Here is an 11998-nt window from a genome sequence, read left to right as displayed (position 1 = left end):
CGTATTGAGTAGGTCCCTGGCAGTCGGTACTGCCTCTTGTTCTTTTTGTTGAGGTGATTTTTTCCGTCTCGTCATTTTGTGCAGAGGAGAATAGATTAATGAGAGAACAAAATGCTAGCAGAGTAACCACGTCCCCAGAAAATATACTCTAAACAAATCAGAAAAGACCTGAAGCAGTGGGATAAGAAGGGGAAAGAGAGAAAAAAAAAAAAGAAAAAAAAAGAAAAAGATAAAGATAAAAACAACAACAAACAAAACAAAAGAACAACAACAAAAGAAAAACCAGAATGTGATCAAATATGATCTATATGGTATATAGATCAGTGCCACACACTAGATTTGGGGTGTGTTTTGGTCTTTTAGAAGAAAGTGTCTCCCAAAATTTTAAAGAAAGAAAAACTTATATATGTACAAAAATAAGGGTTGATATGATGAAGGGATGGAAAATGACTGTAAAAATGGAAATTATAAAAAATTTTATAAAAGGAATTGATAAGAAGTTGTTTGAAAAAAGAAAGAGGATTTAAAAAAAGAAAAAAGAAAAAGAAAAAAAAAGGGAGAGGATGTGATCAGGCAGGGGAATAGAGAACACCATATACTAGAGATTTAGGGTATATTTTAATCTGTTAGAAGAAACTATCTCAAAATTTTAAAGAGAGAACAACTTATATATATAAGCCAAAAATATGGGTAACTACTATGAAGGGATAGAATATGACTCTAAAAATGAAAAATAAAAATGTTTTTTTTAAAAAAAGGGATTGATAAGATGTTGTTTGAAAAAGGGAAAAAGAAAAATTCAAAAAGAAATAAAAAGACAAAAAGACAGTTAAAAAAAAAATTAACTTTAAAAGACTAAGGAATCATGGTAAAAAAGCCGTGAATTCTATGTGCAGTAGTCCCTTAGCGCTGGAGTTCTGCTGTTCTCATTGATCGGTAAACTTGGTCTTGGCTGGCTGTTCTCGCTGATCTTCTGGGGAGGGGCCTGTTGCCGTGGTTTCCAAATGTCTCTGCCGGAGGCGGAATAGCCCCGCCCTTGCCCCCTCCCGGCTAAGTAATCTGCTCGGGTTTGCTCTCCGGGGCTTTTGTTCCCTGCGAGCTTTCCGTACAGCTTTGGAGGCGGAGAGTGAAAATGGCGGCCTCCCAATCTCCGCCCCGGAGGAGCCGAGAACTCGGGCCCGCTCCTCAGTGAGCCCCCAGAGAAAAGCCGTCAGTCACTCCCGTCTCCCCGGTCTGCAGCTGCACTCCGTGCTCAACCGGCCTGTGACCACGCGTTTCTATCTCTGGCACCGGACCCGGTCTGGAGTCTCCAAACCCAGCAGATCCCTGTGGTGCACTCCCGCGCGGCTCCTCCCGGGGGAGGAAGGTGAGTCTCCCCGGATCGGCCGCTTGTTGGGTCCCTGCTGGAGGAGCAGGGGCCCGACTGGGCCGCGGATCGCGGTTAATGGCAACCCCAGCTGAGAGCCCGCGCCTGGGCTCGGCCTCTGCAGCCGGCTTCCCTGCTGCGTTACCTGGGAGCTCTGCTGCCCTCAGGCACCCCCGGTCTTTCTGTGACCCCGAGGGTCCTGAGACCACACTGTCCCGGAGGGTTCCACCCCCCGCTGAGCCACCAGAGTGACGTCCCTCGGCGGAGCTGACTTTTAAAAGTTCCGATTTTGTGCTCCGCGGCTCTATCACTTGCCAGAAGCGGCCGACGGAGGCCCCTCCCCCGCCGTCTATCCTCCCGAATATCGCCTCGGATTCACTTCTCCGCACGTCCTACCTTCCAGAAAGTGGTCGCTTTTCTGCTGAGACAGTTGTTGCTCTTCTTTTCTTCGATCTCCTGTTGAGTTTGTAGGTGTTCAGAATGGTTTGATCCCTATCCAGCTGAATTCCTGAGAGGAGACGAAATCCAGGTCTCCTACTCCTGCGCCATCTTGCTCCGCCCCCCATATAGTGTCCTTTTTTGTCTCTTGTTACAGTCTTTGTTTTATTTTTTTATTTTTTTATTTTTTTTTAAAGATTTTATTTATTTATTTGAGACAGAGAGAATGAGAGAGAGAGAGAGAGAGCACACGAGAGGGGGGAGGGTCAGAGGGAGAAGCAGGCTCCCTGCCGAGCAGAGAGCCTGATGCGGGACTCGATCCAGGGACTCCAGGATCATGACCTGAGCCGAAGGCAGTCGCTTAACCAACTGAGCCACCCAGGCGCCCACAGTCTTTGTTTTAAAGTCTATTTTGTCTGATATAAGTATTGCTACCCTGGGTCTCTTTTCACTTCCATTTGCATGATAAATACTTTTCTATCCCTTCATTGTCCATCTATATGTGTCTTCAGTTATGAAATGAGTCTCTTGTAGGCAACATATAGATGGGTCTTGCGTTTTATCCATTCTGTCACCCTATGTCTTTTAATTGGAGCATTTAGTCCATTTACAATCGAAGTAATTATTTATAAGTATATATGTATTGCCATTTTATTTCTTGTTTTTTGGGTTTTTTGTAGTTCTTTGTTTCTTTCTTCTCTTGCTCTCTTTTCTCACAGTTGGCTGGCTTTCTTAGTGATATACTTGAATTTCTTTCTCTTTATTTTTGCATATCTATTACTGGTTTTTGATTTGTGGTTACTTTTAGGTTTGCATATAACATCTTACACATATAATGGTCTATATTATATTGATGGTTACTTAAGTTTGGACCCATTCTTTACTCCTCTCCCCGCTATGTTTTAGGTAAATACATCCTTTTATTTTGTGAATACCTTGACTGATTTTTATAGATATACTTAATTTTACTGGTTTTGTGCTTCCTACTTTTCTTACTCCAACTTATGGTCTTTCCTTTCCACTCAGAGTCCCCTGTAACATTTCTTGCAGGGCTGTTTTAGTGGTCATGAATTTCTTTAAATTTTGTTTGTCTGGGAAACTCTTTATCTCTTCTTCTATTCTAAATGATAGCCTTGCTGGATAGAGTATTCATGGCTACAGGTTTTTTTCTTTCAGCATTTTGAATATATCATGCCACTCTCTTTTGGCCTGCAAAGTTTCTGTTGAAAAATCAGTTGGTAGCCATTTCCCTTGTATGTAACTCTTTTTCTTTTCTCTTGCTGCTTTTAAAAATTATCTTTTATCACTACTTCTTGCCATTTTAATTACTATGTGTGTTGGTGTGGACCTCCATGGGTTGATTTTGTTTGAGGCTCTCTGTGTCTCCTTGGATGTCTGTTTACTTCCCCAGATTAAGGAAGTTTTCAGCTATTATTTCTTCAAATAAATTCTCTGCCCCCTTTTCTCTCTCTTCTCCTTCTGGGACTCCTATAATGTGAATGTTATTACACTTGATGGTGTCACTGAGTTCTCTAAGTCTATTTTCATTTATTATTATTTTTTTCTCCCTCATATTCAGCTTGATTGCTTTTCATTACTTTGCCCTCCAGTTTGCTGATATATGTTCTTCCACTTCTTTTAGTCTGTTTATTCCATCTAGTGTGTTTTTAATTTCATTTGGGTTCTTTATCTCTGATTTTTTTTTAATGTTTTCTCATTGTTAAGAGTCTCACTGAGGTCTTCCACTCTCTTCTGAAGTTTAGTGAGTATCTTTATGACCATTACTTTAAATTCTTTATCATGTATATTACTTATCTCCATTACTTATCTTTAAGAGTTTAGCTCTCTTGCTGTGATTTTGTCCTGTTCTTTCTTTTTTTTTTTAATTAAAAAAAAAATTTTTTTAAAGTAGGCTCCACAGCCAGCATGGAGCCCAGTGTGGGGCTTGAACTCATGACCTTGAGATCAAGACCTGAACTGAGATTGAGTCAGATGCTTAACTGACTGAACCAACCAGGTGCCTCGGTCCTGTTCTTTCCTTTGGGACATATTCCTTTGTCTCCTCATTTTGTCTACCTCTCTGTGTCTGTTTCTCTGTGTTAGGAAAGTCAGCTACACCCCCCAGTCTTGAAAGTAGTGGCCTTATGAAGAAGAGGTCTTGTAGTGCCCTGCAGTGCAGTGTCCCCTGTTCACCAGAATCTGATGCTTCAGGGGTGTCTCCTACGTGTGTTGCCTGTACCCTGCTATTGTGACTAAGCCAATTTTTCCTTCAGTCCAGTTGTCTGCAATGGTTTGCTTTTCCCCTTGCAGGCAGGGTTTGGTCCTTGTGTTGTTAGTGGGCAGTTTGGGGACACATTGGACTTGAGTTGAGTTAGATGAGGTGTTTGCCAGGGATGCAGTATTGAACTGCAAGGCACTTTCCCTGTGTTGTCCTCTGAGAAACTTTCACTAGCGGGCAGGGCCTGCGGTTAGACCAGATATCTCCCTCCAGCCCACTGTTGGCACCAAAGTTGGACTGGTGTGTGTGATCATCTTCCCCTCTATCCAGGGCAGGAGTCACTTTGGAGTGGTGCTGGCTCCTGTTGGAGCTGCTTACACACTGCCAAGTTTGTGGCAATGCTTGGGATGGGTTCCAGCCAAGGGCGTACTGGAAGGGGGAGGACTGGCTGGAGAACATGGGGTGCATGGTCCCAGCAAGATCCCCACTGGCCTGCTGCAGGGGGGTACCTGCAGCCACCTAGGACCAAGGCAGGCTGGGTTGGTGGGGGAGGGTCTGCCGAAGGACACTGGGGTGGGACCACATGGTGTTAGCAAAGTTTGCATGCATCTGCTGTGTGAGAGGACCTGAAGGAGAGGCTTGGCTGGAGGGGCATGACTGTGGGAGAATGTGGTGGTGGGGCATGCTGTTAGCAAGATAGGTAGTGAGAATTGGTCCTGTGCTGGTTCCCACAGGTGGCTGTGTGTTTATGTTGTGGGATGAGGGAAAGAAATGGCATTCAGCAGCTCCTTTGTTCCTGGAAGAGTCTTCCAGTGATCACTGTCCCTCTGAGACACACTCTGAGATTAGTAAACAAATCTCCTTCTCATATGTCCCAGGAGTTTGTCAAACTGCTCCTTCTATGCTGTATCTTTATGGGCCGTTTGTTGTGCAGTCTCTTTAAGGGGAGGGACTCAGTTTTCTCTCACCCTCCTGGCTTTCCCAGAGATTTTTAAAGTTCCATATTTTAAGTCCTACTGATTGTAAGAACTTGTTAAATTTGGCCCCTCTGGTTTTCAAAGACAAATGTTATGGGGATTCATCTTCCCTGTGTGGTCTCCCCAGTGTGATTGCGTGGTCCTTTCCCCTCTCTATGCCTGCAGGTCCCTCCCTCCCCTGGACAGTCCCTGGGGTCTTTTTAGCTTCTGACTGCATATCCACCCTTCCTATCCTCTTTGATGTGGCCTCTTCTCTACATTTAGCTGTAGAGAGTCTGTTCTGCCAGTTTTTGGGTCATTTTTTGGGTTATTTACACTGATGTGTTTTCTAGTTGTATCCATGGGATGAGGTGAACCCAGGATCCTCCTACTCCACCATCTTCCCTGGAAGTCCTCTCTCAGGTCTTTTATTTATTTATTTATTTATTTTATTTGACAGAGAGAGACACAGTGTGAGAGGGAACAGAAGCAGGGGGAGTGGGAGAGGGAGAAGCAGGCTTCCTGCTGAGCAGGGAGCCCGATGCGGGGCTCGATTCCAGGACCCTGGGATCATGACCTGAGCCGAAGGCAGACGCTTAACCCACTGAGCACCCAGGCGCCCCCTCAGGTCTCAGTTTAAAAGCCACAAACTCCTACCCCACTTTCCCTCATAACATTTATCCCAGTCTGTTATTACACGTTTATTTCTTAGTGTCTGTGTGGACACTGCTGTTTGCTTCCCTCCTTCTTAGAAGTACAGCAGTTTTTTTTAGGTAACTTTTCCTTCTATGAGGCCCACATGCCTCAGGGCTTCCCCTACTCCAGGTTCCAGACAGGGCTTGCTTTGTCTGAGGATAATCCCATTCTCCTTGGCCTGTTCTCCATCTAAGAACACAAGTAGCTAGGCAGTGATGACATTCCCATGATAACAGGGATTGGATAATCAGAAATGTGTGACCCAATTTGTGCCAATGAAATAGCAGCTGGAGGGGTGGGACTGGAAAATTGGTTTCTGACCTTTACTGCCTTGAGAAGGCCTGCCTGGAGTCACAAGCACAGAGCCAAGGGAATCCCAGAGAAATGGAGCTAGAGATACTAGCTAAGCCAAAGCCCACTCAGCTGCTGGACTTTGTCACATGAGCCAATGTATTTTGTTGTTAGGTTAGTTTGAGCTGGTTTTCCCCTTTCTGAGGTGGAGAGAAATGCACCCAAGAATCTTTAGTCTCTAGGCTCCCCTCTCCTCTCTATCACCTCCTTCCTGTCTTCATATCCCTCTCTACCCAGTTTAGATGCCATATTCGGAATTTCAGCCATTCTTACCAATACCTTTGCACTCTTACTGCCATCTTCTATTACATCTGCCTGGCATAATCTCAATCATTTAAGAATCCAACAATGCAACCTCTCTATTACCTGCATTCATGCTATTAACTTTTTCTGTAAGAAAATAAAAGCATTATCAGAAAGATTGGTGCCACAATAAATTCATGGTCAATTAGGTCCAAAACAAGCCCAATAATCATCCTATGAGGTTGTTCATGGTAGCAATTTGATGGCAAAACATTTTATAATCAAAATGTCCAATAAAGGGGAATATGATACAAATTATATACCAGTAGGCAATAGAAAACTGAGCAGTCATTTAAAATGTGACAAAAAATACACATACACAACTGCATGTAAAAATGTCCACAATGAACTGTTAACACAATATTACAAAAGTGGGTATAGGCACAAAAACACTGAAAAGATCTATAGCAAAATGTTACCATGGTAATCTCAGGGTGCTGGAATTATAGACTTATTGGTGTTCTTTTGTGATTTTTATACAATGTTCAGTATTAATTTACCATGAAATTTTAAGTTATTTACACTTCCATGAGATAAAAGCAAGGACCAGAGATGGCCTAGGGTATTTGTCGGGCTTCTAAAGTCCACCCTGCCCCAATTTTGTTCTTAGGATAAATCCCATCAGAGATGTACAGGCAGGGTATCGTGTGACAGTAATCTGAAATAATTACTTACCAGGTTTTATATATTGTTAGATTCATTTACTTCATTTGGTTTTTGATGTTGAGGATTTCTTTATGTTTTTCATAATTAAGGGTTTGAAAGAGTTTCCTTCTTTTTCTGTTCTCTGGAATAATTTGTATAATTATATATTCTTTGAAGATTATATATTCTTTGAAGGTCTGGTGAAATTCTTCTGTAAAATAGTGTAGGCCTGTTTTTTTCCCCCAACTTTGTATTTTGAAAGATTTCTAACAGTTAACATATGGCTTTGAGCATGATATCATCTAATAACTGACCTACAGTCTTTGAGTGCTTCCTTGCTTTTCATTATAACTAGATGCCCCAGCTTGGGTTTAACTTGCTCCAGACATGGGGTCAATCATTTCTCAAAGGAGCCCTGGTTTCTTTTAGTGAGAAATGGTATTTGGAAACCACGAGATGGCTTCCAGTTGTGGCTGGCTTCCAGTTGTAAAATAAATAAGTCCTGGGAGGTACTGTGCAGCATAGTGACTATAGTTAATAATACTGTATTATATATTTGAAAGTTGCTAAGAGAGTAGATTTTAAAAGTTCTCATCAAAAGAAAAAAATTTTGGAACTATGTGTGGTGATGGATGTTAACTAGACTTATTGTGGTGATCATGTCACTATATATACAAACATTGAATCATTATGTTGTACCCCAGAAACTAATATAATGTGTATGTATGTCAATTATACCTCAATTTTTAAAAAGTAAAAGAAAAAAAAGTTACTTAGGGTCATATTCCTGTACCTAAGGGGGGGAAAAACAACAACAAAGAAAAAAAAAGAGAAAAAACCCCAAGAGCTGGGTGTTCAGTGTGCTTATTGCTCCTAATGTGTTGTTATTGCTTCTGGACACTTTCAAGGGACAGAGTTAGTAAATACATATGTATTTTAAATTTCACTAATTCCTGTTAATATTCTTTTTTTAAAAAAGATTTTATTTATTTATTTGAGAGAGAGTGAGAGAGAGAGCATGAGATGGGGGAGGGTCAGAGGGAGAAGCAGGCTCCACACTGAGCAGGGAGCCCGATGCGGGACTCGATCCCAGGATCCTGGGATCATGACCTGAGCCAAAGGTAGTCGCTTAACCAACTGAGCCACCCAGGCGCCCTCCTGCTAATAATCTAATTCAAATTTAATATTACATGATTTTTATTCAGCTATTTTGTTGTTTATATCTCCTTTACAGATTACATCTTGGTGCTAATTAACATTAATATATTATTTGCTTAATCATATATATTCATAAAATTATTTCAAAACTGTGATACCAATGTCACTATTAACAATAAACTAAGTCATGCTGAAGATTTCTTTGCAATCCTTCTAATCCTTAGAGTATATATCAGTAAGTCAGAGTTCTGTGTTCAAAAGTGATTTAAAATAACCATTTTCTCTCTGTGATTATGATACCAATTTCGTTTTACGTTGTTTGTCTCTGTTTTAATTTTAAAATATTTAGGGGTGCCTGGGTGACTCAGTCGTTAAGCATCTGCCTTTGGCTCAGGTCATGATCCCAGGGTCCTGGGATCGAGCCCCGCATTGGGCCTGCTCAGCAGGAAGCCTGCTTCTCCCTCTCCCACTCCCCCTGCTGTGTTCCTGCTCTCGCTCTCTCCCTCTCTCTGTCAAATAAATAAATAAAATCTTAAAAAAATTTTTAAAAAATATTTAAATATGTATATTTACTTGGTATACAATTTAAAACTATTGAGATGTACTCAAAGTTTTTTTTCCCCATTCCTAGATTTTCACCCCATTACCACCTATCCTCTATAGGTAATGATGGTTAATCTGTCCTGCATTTTTTGGCAAGAAAAGCAAATTATATATATACTATGTTGTATATATATTACATATAATATAATAATTTATAGATGACATGATAGGTATAGTATACATAAACAAATTATTACTTGCCCTTCTTTTGTTTTCTAAAAAAGACATTTTATTATAGAAAAATTGTAAACATCTATAAAAGTAGAAAGCATAATGAATATCCAGCTTCAATAATTATCAGCTCATGGCTACTCTTGTTTATGTATGTTGTTACCCTTTCCCTCCAAAGATTACTTGGAAGCAAATCCCAGATATCGTATCAGTCCATCCATAAATATTTGAGTATGTATCTCCAGAAGATAATGATGCCTTTAACAATAAAAATATGCATAAAACCCTCATCACACCTAAAAGTTAAAAATTATTTATTAATATAATAAAAATATTAAATTAGTGTTCACATTTCATGGATTGTCTCACAAATTTTAAGAATAGCTTGTTTGAATCAGGATTCAGATAAGATCATACCTTGCAACTCAATTTAGAGTTAGATCATTTTTACTGAGGAGTTTTCCAGACTCTGTATATTGTCAGTTGCATCTTTATTGTGTCATTGACCTTGTTTCTCTGTCATCTATATCATCTGTGAACTAGTACTGAGACCTAGAGATTTGATCAGATTTAGATTTGACTTTAAACTTTTCCCCAAGAATTCTTTTTTTTTTTAAAGATTTTATTTTTAAGTAATCTCTACCCCAACATGGGGCTTGAACTCACAACCCTAAGATCAAGAGTTGCATGCTTTACCAACTGAGCCAGCCAGATGCCCATCCAAGAATTCTTCATACATGGTCTTGTGTACTCCATCAGAAAACATAATGTCTGGTTGCCTCTTTTTCTGTCACATTAACTACTGATGATCATCACCGGGATTTATTTTAAGAGGGGTTTCAAAATGTGATACTTAAATTCTATCCTTCTTCATTTATTAGCCAGAATACTTTTCTAAAGAGAAACTTTATATCATGTTTCCCCTCCGTAAATATTTGGTTATCCTGAAATACATTTCATACAAGAAAAGCAGGCTAAATGCTTGCTTTTTTTTTCTCTTGTATTTACTGGTTATCAAAATAATGAGTTGATTCCTTGGCATTTTTCATAAGGTATCTAAATGAGTTTTAAAAATGTTATTATGAGCTCATGGATGAACCCACATTTACTGTGTTTCCGTCCATTGCTATTATTAGTGGTAGCAATGTTCAAATTGTCCTGTATTTGTGGAATGGGAGCCTTTCAAAGTTGGCTCTTGAGTCCCCTTGACATGAGTGGTCTTTGGTAGTTCTCATTTTTCTGGGATGACAAGATTTTCCGTGTTCATCTTGGAAATTTCCTGCTCTGGACCTGGAATCAGCTCTTTCTCCAAAGAGCTCTGGTTCCTTTTATTGGAAAATAATATTTAGAGACCACCCACTGAGGGTTAAGCATGCTCATTGCAAATGGATTGTACATTGTCTTTAGGCCTTTTCAGCAGACAGAGGTAGGAAATACATACATACATACATGCATTTTAACGATAAAGTAAAATCATGGTGATATTTCCAATTAAATTCAGGACTACTGGGTTTTACTTAACATCCTTTATCTGACATATGAATCTCCTTTCTTCCCTAAGAAAAACCCTGTAAAAAACTACACCAACAAAATTATTCATTTTTTCCCATAACTCACAAAACAGTATCCAAATAAAATACCAACATTATTACCACAATGATTTTTGAAAATAGTTCATTTTCTTGCAGTTCTTTTTTCATAAAATTCATAAAAAATTCCTTACGATATTTTGTTTAGGTCTTCTGCAACTTTCCTTTTTTTTTGTTACCTCAATTTTTGTTGGCCTCATGGTAGTGACTTACAGCTCCTGTTATTGGTGTATTTCTCTTTCTCTTTGCATTTCTTAGTTTCTGCTGTATGAAAGTGGCTGCTTCTTATAGGGTGAGTAGTTAACATATGTTACATCTTCATTGTGAATTGTGTCCTTTAGCATTGTAAAATGAGCTTCTTGGTCTTGTTTGATGCCTTTGGGCCTGAATTCTGACTTATCTGATGCCAAGACAGGTCCCTGGGTTCTTGTTTGCATATGTCTGCTGCTCCTTTGTTCATTCCTTTGTTGTTTTTCCTGATTCCCCCTTTGAAACACTAACAGTAAAAACTGTAGCAACTATGTTTCTTTACTTTAGCTCCAAGCCATGCATCCATGTGCTCTAGGACCCCCAGCATACCCGTATCTGACCCCCAGTGTGGCTGTGAGAGCTCATCCCTCTCCCCTGCCCTACTAAAAGTCCAGCTTACAGAATATATAATTGTCTTGAACCATGCAGAACATATGCCTATTCCTTTGGTTTTAGCTGTTTTGATTTACTTTATTTTAGGTATGCCTCTTGTTATAGCAGAGTTGAGTTTTACCTTGTGAACTAATCTGAAACCTTTTAACAAGTGAATTAAACCTAATTACATTTAGTGATACAATGGCCATGTTTGTTTTCAGATCTGTCATAATATTTTATGTTGTATTTGCTTTGTGTATTTGTCATATTTACTGGTTCTTTCACAATGTGATACTTTGGGTCCTTTTAAAATGTTTATTAAAAATGTGTATTAATATTTAGCAAAATTTGTATTTTTATTCTAATGATTTCCTTTATACTAATACATTTATGTAATGCCCTTACTCCTCCTTTTCACTACTTAGGTTCTTATTATTTTATTAGCTTTATATTAGCGGTTCTCAGTGGAGGGGAGGGAGGGCCTGTGTGTATCAGTTTTGCTTCCCAGAAGACATGTGGCAATATCTGAAAACATTTTTGGTTGTTACTACTGGAGGAGGAGTGCTACTGGCATCTAGTAGGTAGAAGCCAGGGATGCTTCTAAACATTCTATAATGCACAGTACAGCCAAATGCAACAGCAAAAAGTATCCAGCCCCCAATGTCAATGGTGCTGAGTTTGAGAAATCTTTCTTTAGGTGATCTTTTGACTCCCACCTATTCTCTCTGTGGCCAAAAGTGGGTTCATTTTACTTTCCCCTTTCCTCTCCTTTCTCTTCCCATTAAAAAAAATATTTCCTCTTTGTCAGGCACATGACATTTATATACTATTCTTCCATCTTTATACTATTTATTATATACTATTCTTCCATCTTCCATTC

This window comes from Mirounga angustirostris, unplaced genomic scaffold (genome assembly GCF_029215605.1).
Source record: "Mirounga angustirostris isolate CCGP_5_RB_7025 unplaced genomic scaffold, mMirAng1.0.hap1 SCAF_4, whole genome shotgun sequence".
Classification (NCBI taxonomy): domain Eukaryota; kingdom Metazoa; phylum Chordata; class Mammalia; order Carnivora; family Phocidae; genus Mirounga; species Mirounga angustirostris.
Note: the sequence above shows the minus strand (reverse complement) of the source record.